The sequence below is a fragment of the Oryzias latipes genome, chromosome 9 (genome assembly GCF_053564925.1).
Source record: "Oryzias latipes strain Hd-rR chromosome 9, Olatipes_Hd-rR_3.1".
Lineage (NCBI taxonomy): Eukaryota > Metazoa > Chordata > Actinopteri > Beloniformes > Adrianichthyidae > Oryzias > Oryzias latipes.
In genome coordinates this window covers 4,973,328-4,985,411 of record NC_136245.1, presented here as the reverse complement: position 1 = coordinate 4,985,411, position 12,084 = coordinate 4,973,328, and positions in this window count along the sequence as shown.

Below are 12,084 nucleotides of genomic sequence, written 5' to 3'. Positions count from 1 at the left end.
AAGGCAACAAACATCAGACTGTCATGAAGCTTAGAAACGGGGCTGCTGCAAAAGCAGACACCTGAAACTTGAAATCAGTCCAATGAACAACAACAAAAAAGGATTAAATCGTGCAGTAAAATGTTTCCAGGCCTCCATAAGTTTTGGCTCCAGAACAAAACAAAAACATTACCCGCTGTTGCTTCAGCGTGCTTTCAAAAACGAATGTTTCCTAATAATGAATCCCGAGTCCTGGAAAACAATCTGCAGGTTGAAGGACCTTGATGTAAGTCGGAAGTCAGCAGAAATCTAAAGTGTCACAGAAACAAAACCCAGATCTGGATCACCCCCCCATCTTCAGAACTGCTGAATCGCTTTTGGAGCCATGGGGTTGCTGGAATCAATGTAGCTACTATTGGATGATGATGGGGGTCACCCTGAAACCCTCACTTAGAATCACAAGTTAGCCTGAGGGAAGAATCCAGAGGAAACCCACACATGCCCTGGGAGAATGTACAAAGTCCACACAGAAAGAAGCAGCCAGGATTTGAAACAAAGCCTTCTCACTGTGAGGCAAGAGTGCTATCCACTGCTGCACCGTGCAGCCCGTATCTACACTTATCAAATCCCTTTTACTTTTATGGCGTATTAACATGATCAAAGTCAAACGAGGGGCCGTTCATTAAAACTTTAAAGATTACAAAACATCAGCTAAAAGGTTAAAACTAGGGGTATAATGAACTTTAGGAAACTAAAATGTAAATGGATTTAACCTTCATTCTTGTTTACCTGGTTGTTTGAACACATATTTCAGTTTACAACTAACTATGCTGCAGGAAACTCAAGGAATCTGGAGAACTTCCGCTGCGCTGTTCAGTATTTCAGGAATTTCTCTCTGAGTCACACTGGTTGAATGTTTGTCTAAGGATGTGCTGAATCCATTTAGGTCAGTGAATGGGATCATTTAAAAATGAACCAAAGTCAACTTTGAATCAGATCAGCCACAAATTAGGAAATGAAAAAAATCGTTAAAATGAATCGTTACACCTCTAGTTTAAAACAATCAAAAATGGAAGTAGTTAAACAATAACACTGACAATACTGATGAAAGCAAAAACAAAATAAAAGACAAAACGCCTGTCCAAAAATGTGAGATTTTAGATGTTTTTGAAAAACTGCAGACCTGTGTTATTTCATCATAATGACGTCTTTAAAGGAGTTTATGAAAGATTTTGGCCCTCAAATGAATGATGCATCAAGCAGGCGTGGTTTGTTATCGCAGGCATCAGGCTCAGATGCATGTGAAAGATCTGAACTACAATAGCAGTTTCACTTGTTCCTGCCTCATACTTGAAATAACCTCCATCTCACTCTTGGTTTTGGTTGACATTTTTTCCTGAGTAAAAAGGTTGTGCTTGTTAGCAGCTGGAGAGAATTAATTCTTGACTGATCATCCTCAGTGCTTTGACGTTTCCTGAATTACTACTAGAAAAACAACTTTGATGCGGAACCACTTTGTTCCACACACGATTTCCAGTGAACGTAAGAGACAGAAACCAGCCTCCAGTTTTGTGTGTCTACCTTCCAGATTAAACAGGAACTCTGTTGATGAGAAAATCTTGATTTCATGGCAGTAGGACCTGAGGATGCAGCCATTCATTCATATTTTGCTGTATTTTTCCAAGTTCTTCATAGGCTGAAAGCCGAATATTAACTGGGGTCATTCAACCAAACCAACATAAAGATGATCAGAGGTCTGGGCTCACAAAATTATCATTTCAGTCACATACACCCGTATGGGGTTTGCCCAAAGAGGTGCTAGAGGTTTTTCGGTTGTCGGCCCCGCCGCCCCATAGAGGAGAGCACCCGCATCTTAAAGGAATTGAAGCCTTGAGGATTGTGCGAAGTGAAAATGGAACGTACCATTGTCCTGAGGCAGGTGTTTCGTAAAGTAAGGATAATGTAAGTTCCCTTACGTAGTTTCTTTTTGGAATAATTTAGTTTATCATTTAGAATGGAAAAAGATTTGGAATTTACCAGAAAAATACTTTTTAACCAATAAAGTGAAAGAAATCTCATTCAAATTAATCCATAAATTCTATCCATCCAAACTATATCTGCAAAGGTTCAAAGAAGATATTGATGTTGTCTGCTCTTTTTGTCAAGAACACCCTGAAGATGCTGTACATTTATTTTGGTCATGTCCCTTTTCCACCACTCTCTGGTCTAAAGTTTGTCATTTCATTTCCGCCCGCATTGACCCTGACTTTCGCCTGTACTTAGAGAATGTTATGTTTGGCATCACCCACTGTCCATCTCATAAAAAAGAACAGTTGTACTTCATTAACCTTTTATTGTTTTTTTAAATGGCACATTCATAAATCAAAAGTTACGAATCATACCCCTCATTTCTCAATCTTTATCAATGAGTTCAAACAATACATTAAGACAATAAGAAACTCTGATAATAAGAAAGCCATCAAAACATTTGATCTGTGTGTCAGTTTCAATATATCTGCGTAAAATGTAATAACCCCCTGACTTGTTCCTTCGTTGTTGCTGTTTACTGTTTAACATTGTTTTGCATTGAATTTTTACATTCAATAAAGTTTGATTAAAAAAAAAAAGGATAATGTAAGTTACACACACTTATGACGCACATGATATGCTGTTGTATGGTGTCTTAACGCTGCACTTCAGTGAGCAAGGTGGGTGCACTGGCTCCTAAGTGTGTGCATGTGGGGGCTAGCCTGGTAGAAACCACTGTTTGCTCTCTCTCATCAACTTCATAGCTTAAATACCCTGCACTCCGAATCAATGTTTCCCTTACCTAAACTTTTGTCTGATGGGGGGGCAGGGTCACGTTCAAGTTCTATGACTGGGGCAAAGTGAGGTTGCAGTAGCAACATTTTTAGCTTGGCCCACATTTCCATTGAAAGAAGCTTTATTAACGTGAGGAAACAATTCCAGGGATTCCATTTTCCGTGCTCCCATGAGTCTCGATCACGTAGCCAGGCTAAAAATATATATATATAATAACGCAAAAAAAAAAAAGGGATCTCTCTTTGGTATCGTTCAGGGAGCTGGGTCAAATGGGTGGGCTGGCTGGCTCTGGCCCCCGTCTGTAGTTTGGGGACACCTGCCTAAGTGCCTCTAGGATACCTGTAGGATAACCACACAAACTACAAACTAAGCACAACAGGTGTGCAAAGGAGTGCGCACTTATCAATTGAAAAATGAGAAATCTGCACGACTCGCCTACGCCTCACCTATTTCACCCTTACTTACCCTTATTATTTGTTGTTTAGGAGTTAGACCTGTCACCCGCAGCATGCCTGTAGAAAGAAATGTGCATACACATTTTAGACGTACACAAGAAACTGGACAAGCTGGCGAAGAGAGCTAGCTCTGTCCTGGGCTGTCCTTTGGACTCAGTGGACTCTGTAGGTGAGAGGAGGATGCTGACCAAGCCATCCAGCATCCGGAACAACCCCTACCACCCTCTGTATGTGACGGTGAAGACCATGAGTAGCTCGTTCAGCTGAAGACTGCTGCACCCCCAGTGCAAAGAGAAACGATACCCGAGGTCCTTCGTCCCTACAGCAGTCAGGCTATACAACAACACCGTCTAAGACTGCTGAAACCGCTGCTGTTGTTTAACTACTTAACTTGTGATTTTTGACGTGTATTTTCACTTCCACTTTCTATTATTACAATTTTATTCTTACTCAGTGCTACTTTATTTTTTCTAAGTGCTATATTTCTTGTTTTGGCTGCTGTAACAACAATTTCCCTCCGGGGATCAATAAAGTCCTATCTTATCTTATCTTATCTTATCTTATCTTATCTTATCTTATCTTATCTTATCTTATCTTATCTTATCTTATCTTATCTTATCTTATCTTATCTTATCTTATCTTATCTTATCTTATCTTATCTTATCTTATCTTATCTTTATGGGCTCACCAAGCCGTCTACGCTCTTAAAACTTCACGTGTGCTCAGCACGAGTTTGTTTATTTTTCACCAGCACCCTTAAGGGCAGTTCTGATTAAGTCTTTGCCAACAGCCTTTGACAATAGGTAGAAATAAGGTTTGCATCTTGTAAAATAAAGCTGGAATGGTTAAATGAGTACATGAGTTCATGTGTTCATTTGCTTTTTTTTAAAGTAGTAGTAGTTTAAGCATGATGTAATACTTTTCACCCATTCTTGAATTTCATCAATAATCAGTTAACTGCTCTTCAGAAATGCAAAAAAGGCAAAGAATGCAGGCAGATATGTGCTACATGTTACATCTGTTTACAAAAGCAGGGCTCTGGTGTGCACGTGATGAGTGTGCACAGCAACTTGAACTGGAAATGGAAGTCTTAGAAACAAATTATTTTTAAATCTCTCTGTGCTTTACTAATAAAGAAAAGTTCAAAACTCCAAAAAGCATAACATATCAAACTAGCAAAAATGACATTTTTTTATCATTTTCTGCATTTTAATTTTAACATGATCCTTATGCTGGTTTGTGCCTCGTAACTTTTATTTTTCTATACTTTCATCTATTTATTTGGGCCTGCAAGGTGAAAAATGATCTCAACTTTTTCTGGCAGTGTGACTTAAAATGAAGTAACCTCATCTTGCTCCCCGGATGCGGTGTGGCACACAGCCTCGCTCAAGTTATCCAGCTCTGTTTCTGGGGTGGAATAATAATCTCAGGGACCATTTTTACACGTGGAAGTTTCTGGTTTCATTGCTGTTGGCTCACTTGACATCTTTTAGAAAACCAGAGAAACCAGATTTGTTGCATGCGGCAGGTTTGGTGGAGGTTTCTCTTTCGGTGCTATAATGACATGTTCTTCAGCTGATCTTAAAATACCCTTGTGTCTAAAATAATGAAACTGCAAAGTGTCCAACAATGGAACTGAGAGTGGATTCATTTTTTGTTTTTTTGTAGCTCTCACAGCCCCTCTAGATGTTCTGGAGAAAAGGGAAGTAGAGTGAAATGTTTAGACATGTTGAGAGGAGGAACAGCAATGATGTGGGATAAAGGATGCTGATGTTGGAGCCACCAGGAAAAAGACCAAGAAGACCAAAGAGGAGTTTCATGAATGTAGAGGAGGGGGACAAGACGGGGGTTTGTTGTTAGAGAGGACGATAGGAAGGATGGGTTGGATTATTACAAAAAGGCACTGCTATACTATATTTACTCAACTCTTGTTGATGTTTATAAGTTTATTTTTTTCTTCTGTTTTAAATTTATTTAAGAACAGATTTTTTAATTAATTGGGGGCATGTTTTAATTTTTGGACAGGTGTCTGTCTGTCGCCACAGCAGTCAACTGTCAGCAAAGAATGAGCTGGCCTCCCAGCTTATCAATTTAGTTCTCAGCCCCACGTTTGGAGTGCATTCAGACTGGAATAATCCATTGGTCCGGTCCCAGTCCGCTTAATTTGGTTCGGATCGAGTCCTGAACCTTAGTTTGGTCTGTATTTAGACTGTCGTCAAGGGGACTTTACTGTTTGATTGGTAGCAAAATCATGTAACTAAAGATCTCTTCACTTTTATCAATAACGAGGGTGGGGCAAAACAACTAGAGGCAGAAATTATGGAAGTCCTGTGCTTTTAGTTCATTCAAACTCAACATTTCGCTGACTAATTTTAAACATCCGTATAAACTTTGGAGCCCTGCTGCAGGGCAGTTACTGACAAGAAGACGGCTAAGAACATACTCTGATACAATGTATCACGTTAAAAAATTGACGAATATGAATTCATCCGACATGTGTCTCTTTGTGGGGTTATGGCATTTTTTTTGTAGAATTCTATTAGGGAAACGACAAGGCAAAATAAACGTTCTAATAAGTAAACAGTTGGACTCTTTTTTTTCGTGATAACGCAACAATCATCGCTTTACATTTGTCCGCGGTGCGTCTGTTGGTTCATTCCTAGTCTGTTTACGTCGGCTACAATGGCTGTTCTGGTTCAGTTGTTCCACTTCCAGGACTGAGGAATCTCAGAACCAAAGCTCAGTCCGAAATGAATCGAGAGCAGTTCCTGGTGATCTTCCAAACCCGTCTTAAACCTCAAGAGGCTGCCTATCTCACACAGAAAGGTGTTAGATTTCGGGTTCCCCACTTAAACCGGGGGCCTTCTCGCTGTGAGGCAATAGTGCTAACCACTGCACCAACAAGCAACTTGGGTGTATTCAGCCTGAAAATTTGTTCCAGATTATCGAGGCAAACCAGCTTTGTACCCCTTTGAGCTAGATAAATGTGTCCAGTCTGAAGTGAAAGTCTGTTACGCTATGTACACATGGGGCATGTGTTGCACGTTCAAGAATGTGCCATACATGGTTTCATGAATATGCTTTTAAGAAATGGTGTTCAAACCAGACAAGCAGGGAGCAACAGGATGGGACTTCTTCTTCTTGTGTAGATTTATGGCGGCTGCCACACAGTGTATAGGTGTATTACCGCCACCTACTGGCACAGAGTTAAGGTTGTAATGTAGTCATTACTCCCTATTAATTTAATTTTTTTACATTTACAGTGTCGTGATAATTTCGTCTTCCTTCAGAATGAATTGACAGTCTTATAACTATCAGTATTACTTAAGATAACTTTATTTCCCAGTTTCTTCCTTTCCTTTCAAGATGCTTCTTCTTCTTCTTCTTTTCTTCTTCTTCTAATGTTTACCAGCACAAGTCCACCACCTACTGTTAGAAGAGGCTTGGGTGCAAATCTCACAAATTTTGCTCCAGGGTTTTTCTGTCACAGCTCTAGTCTGGTATATGAAAGACTGGGTGTGATATAGTTCTGGCCGGGCAAAAACCGCAATTGTTGATTTTTCCTCCATACTCTTTCTTGTTTGGCGTTTAAGCAGTCAAATTTTTAACAATTTGAACTTTCATTGCGTGTTTAATGAACCCCCGATTTTTACGTAGAGCCCAAGAATGGACTTAAAAACTATTATTTTGAACAAAGCCCGAAATGGGGATATACATATATTTATATAGACTTTTCATTGGAAACAGTTGTAAAAAAGCTGGTGTGTACATAGCTTGAAAAGGGAAGTTAAGAAGAGCTGCCATGTGGCCATGTGTGAAAACTTTTTCTTTGTCTTGTCTCATCCAGTGCAGAACAAAACCATGTAGAGTAAACACCTGTCAGTGAGAGTTTTGTCACTCTCCTGAAATGTATTTTTTTTAATCTCTGGGATCAATTGCAAAAAACCAGGGCGTTACCAAACCTAGAAGATCTGGTGCGTCTCCTCTACGCCATGCTTTTCGAAAAAAAAAAAAAGAAAAAAAAAGCTATAACTTTGAAAGGCAGTCAAGATGGGAATCTGAGGACAGGTTGGCCGAAGACATCAAACTTCTTACATTTGACACATGTCAGACAAAACAAACAACTGGTGACATGAAGATACATGTAGAACACAAACATAGATATATGTTAGGGATAGGGTTATTACATGAGCACTTCTCCTATTTGGTCTGAATTTTAATGAAACACGTAAAAGTTTCCTTTGATATTAATAGTAATAAATGACAAGAAACAACATTTTAATCTTTGAAAAATATTTTTTACCACCAAAAAAAATCAGAGTGTATTAAAGGTTGTCCCAAATAACAAACATTGACCATGTCAATAGCAGGTATTAATAATAATGTTAATACATTTTATTTCAAGCGCCTTTCAAGTCACCCAAGGTCACTGTACAAGGTTAAAAATAAGAAAAACAGAATAAAACATCAATAAGAAATTATCAGAGTAAAACATGAATAAACAGAAAGACATAAAGACATAAAAACAGGATAGAAAAACAGACAAATGAGGTTGTGTTTACTGAATGGATTAACTGTATGATTGTTTGAAGAGATGAGTCTTGAGTTTGGATTTGAACAGTGGCAGCGAGTCGGTATTGCGTAGATCTGGAGGAAAAGAATTCCATAGCTGGGGGGCAAAGCGACTGAAAACTCTGCCCCCATGGTGGCAAGACGGGCAGTTGGGACATGGAGTTGGAGAGAGGAAGTGGAGCGGAGAGATCGGGAGGGAATTGAAATGTGAAGAAGATCAGAAATGTAGGGTGGAGCCAGGTTAAGGAGTGCTTTGAAGGTTATGAGGAGAATCTTGAAACTAATCCCTTGTTTTATGGGAAGCCAGTGCAAATTTTGGAGAACTGGTGTGATGTGGTGGGATAACGGGGTCCTGGTGGTGATGCGGGCTGCAGAATTCTGGAGAAGTATTTCCGCCATTTGCTGCAATGACAGCTGGACAGCGACGTCATGTGGTCCTCACTAACCTAATGATGTTGTTCTGAGGCATTCCACTCTTCCACAAGTGCCACATGAAGTTCTGCCAGGTCACTTGGGGGTCAGATCATCCAGTCTCTGCCTCAGCTGGTTCCAGGTGTGCTCTATGGGGTTCAGGTCAGGGAACATCTCCAACATCTAACTGCCTACTACCAAGCCGAAGGTGCTATGGCCAGGTGGCACTGCTTGTTTGTTATGCAATTTTGTGCGTTCATGGCTTGTTTGAATGATGAACTTGGAATGACTGGCTTTGTTTACCCACAGAATGAAGAGGTGTGTCTATCACCCCAATTCAGTTGCCTTAACACAGTGTCAGTCTGTGTTTCTCTGTGCGGTTGACTGTGGCTCTCCTGGAGGACTCCACCCTCTTCCTGGTGGCTCTACATGGAGTGGCACACAGCTGCCTGCACTTTAGGTAAATTTGTTTGAGCTGTATTTAAGTGGTTCTGTTTCTGCAATCTGTGTTGGAGTGCAGCTTGTTTAATTCTAGCTCCAGCTCATCTTGATTATTTTGTATTCTGGGTTTGAGTTCTGTTATGGGTTTTTATCCCATCTAGGTTGGTGCTTTTTGTTATTGAATACTTTTAGTTCTCACTGTGGCTTGTCTTCTGGTCCTGCATCTGGGTCATCCTGATACCCCATGACAGGCCTCCTTAACCCCAAAGTGAAACAAACACTATGTTGAGGTTTTCACAGTATCCCTAATTCATTTGTGTACATTCTGAATGAATTGTGTTTGTCTGGGGGGTGAGGATTGTCAAGTTTTTTGTTTGAAAGTCTGTTCAGGGTGACGATTCACTCATTTAAATATTTATTTCTTGTTTTGAGATCTTGACCCCAACAGAAAGTTTTCCGAGGGAAAAAAAAACCTCATCTAGAGAGCTTTGGTAAGAAGTATGTCCTTCTGACCTTTAGTAGATACCTTCTGGAAACGAGGGTGAGGTCACTTAATGTGTGCAGCAAACTCATTTGAACAGTTTATGACTCAGCTTGTAGTTCAGCAGTCCTGTGGTGTGCTGGGTTGGAGGCAGCTTGAATAGGAACAGAAAAGACTTAAGAGGCTCGTCTAAAGAGCTGAATTTGTCCTGAGCTTAAAAAAGCGCAACAGAGAGGGTTGTATTGGTTTATTCTTTCCAACAGCAATATGATTCTGCAACACTGTGACAAAGAAGTTGTATCTACTTGTCACCTGTCTATCATAGCTCATCATTTTTAGACACATCATGCACAACCACCAAATGTTTAAGACTGGTTTGATTTTTGTAATGTTTCTCACCTTCTCTTCCTGTTGCCCAAGGAACAAAATGGTGGCAAAGGCCTTTCTATTCCTGTTTAATAGTTGGGCACAGGAAGTGGAAAAAATTTGGATTTCTTTGTATATACCTTTTGTTGTAATGATTTCAGTTGTTTGTTTATTTATGTATGTCTTCATTTGCAGGACTTTAACTGTATTATTTACAAGACATTTCTATCTTTTGTTGTAATTATTTCAAATATTTGTTTAAATTTGGCTTCCTTCCTGGGCGTGGCCAGCCAATTAACTGGAACCCAAAAAAGAGAAGGAGCTCAGTGTGAAGGGAGAGCATGTGTGAGCTGTGCAGCCAAGGTGTGAGACAAGCAAATAAAAACCTGGACCTGAACTTAAAAGTCATCTGCCTCCTTTGTAAACCAGGCCACTCTTGTCACATCACATTGTGACAAACACATCATATGACTTTGCCATATTTTGCAAAGAATGCCTTACATTTTTCCAACATTCTAAAAAAATGTTTAGCCTTGTTACAGTTGGAGTTTCCCAATTTTTCCTTTTAAAACAGAAAGTGGGTACAGAGACGTTTCTGAAAACGGCTGCTGTTGAAGTTGGAGCTAAAAGGCGCCTTTGTCTGGAATGAGCTAATGCATGCATGATTCAGTAACTAATTGTGGTCTAAGCTCACTTTGAGTGAACTGACAATATGAAATAATTTGAGGAAGTTAAATAAACTTCCTCAAATTGATTGCAGTTGTGATCTCATTTAGTCACAACTGCAAACCTGATGAACTTATTTTATTTCGCAGCATTACCTTATTATAATAATAATAAAAAAGGGCAACATCAATTATTGAAGAGGGCTAAATTGATTGATTTCTAATGATATTACTTCACTTGCTCCAAAAATTGATTCATGATTTTTCCCAATGAAACATAATTTTCACATATTTTTGGGCTGGTGGGAGGTTGGCGCCTGTGTTTGGCAGCAGAGGTGCCACCAGTGTGTGAATGTATGTGTGCATGGGTGAATGGGAGTGTGACTGGAAAGGGGCCTCCCAGGAAGGTGGATATATTACCATTTACCATATTTTTAACTTTCGATACTTGATCTATTTTTGCTATGAAGATTTTTTAAACGGTGTTATAATAATAATAATAATGGATTGGATTTATCTGCGCTTTTCAAGACACCCAAAGTGCTTACATTATGTCCATTATTCATTCACTCCTCATTCATACTTGGTGATGGTAAGCTACTGTTGTAGCCACAGCTGCCCTGGGGCAGACTGACAGAGGCGTGGCTGCCATTTCGCGCCTACGGCCCCTCTGACCATCACCGGGATCATTCATACACATTCACACACCAGTGGAGCCACACTGGAGGCAAGGAGGGTGAAGTGTCTTGCCCAAGGACACAATGACATTTTGGCTGGTGGGAGCGGGGATCGAACCGCCAACCCTTCGATCATTGGACGACCCGCTCAACCACCTGATCCACTGTCGCCCACTGGTTTTACTGATTTAGTATTATTTCTTAATCATATACAGGATTTTCGTAATTAACATAATCTGCATATATTTTAGATAACTGATCTGCATTTGCCATGTTGATTTCTAAAATAGTTATGTCTGTTTTTTGCATAATTATTCATCTTTGTCATGTGCTTCATTGATACGTAAGGATTCTTAATTCTGTCTGATAAAGTTGTGAACCAGATATTGAGAAATCATGTCATAAAATGGTTACGGTAGAAGAGGGGTGGGATTATAGTTCGCGTTCTTCCACTCCCTTTCAAGCAATATTTAATTTTATGTCTAATTATCCTAAGTTTGACACGTCATTGTATGAATTTATAACTAATGATTATATTGTTTTTGTGTATTATTCTTATTTGATTGCTTGAAATAAAGTATTTCAAATCAAATTAAAATATTTAAAAAAAAACTTGGTTAAGTACATGAGACACCGTTACAAAGATAAACAAGTTCTGGTGTTAGATCTGCAAACAAACCAAGAGAAAGGACAAACATACTAAAGATGCAGCTCATACTGTTTGATTTGACTTGCACTAAAAGGCTTGGCTCCACAACTCTAATGTCAGATCTTTGTGAGCTCAGATATATTGGACTATTCGGTCATAAAGACTCCTAATGTATTCAAGATGAAGCAATATTAAAGTATTCAAGATAAAGAACAGTCAGAATTCCAGCAGTACAGTAAGGGGGAATGCATTAGGCTGCAAGGCTGCTCTGTGCCAAAAAAAAAACTTTACAGTAAAAACTTCTTCAATGAAGACAGGGGCAAGTGATGATGGAAACTGCCCCTTAAGCACAGGGAATAAAGGAACAAGGTCTAGATCAGGGGTCGGCAACCTTTTTTACTCAAAGAGCCATTTGGGACCGCCCCTAATAAAAAAGAAAGCACCCGGAGCCACAACCCGTTTTGACATCATTATATATATTATGCATGTATATATTATATGCATGCATATATTATTCAAAGGTGAGAGATCAGGTTTATTATTTTGAAGAGTTCTACTTGGTAAT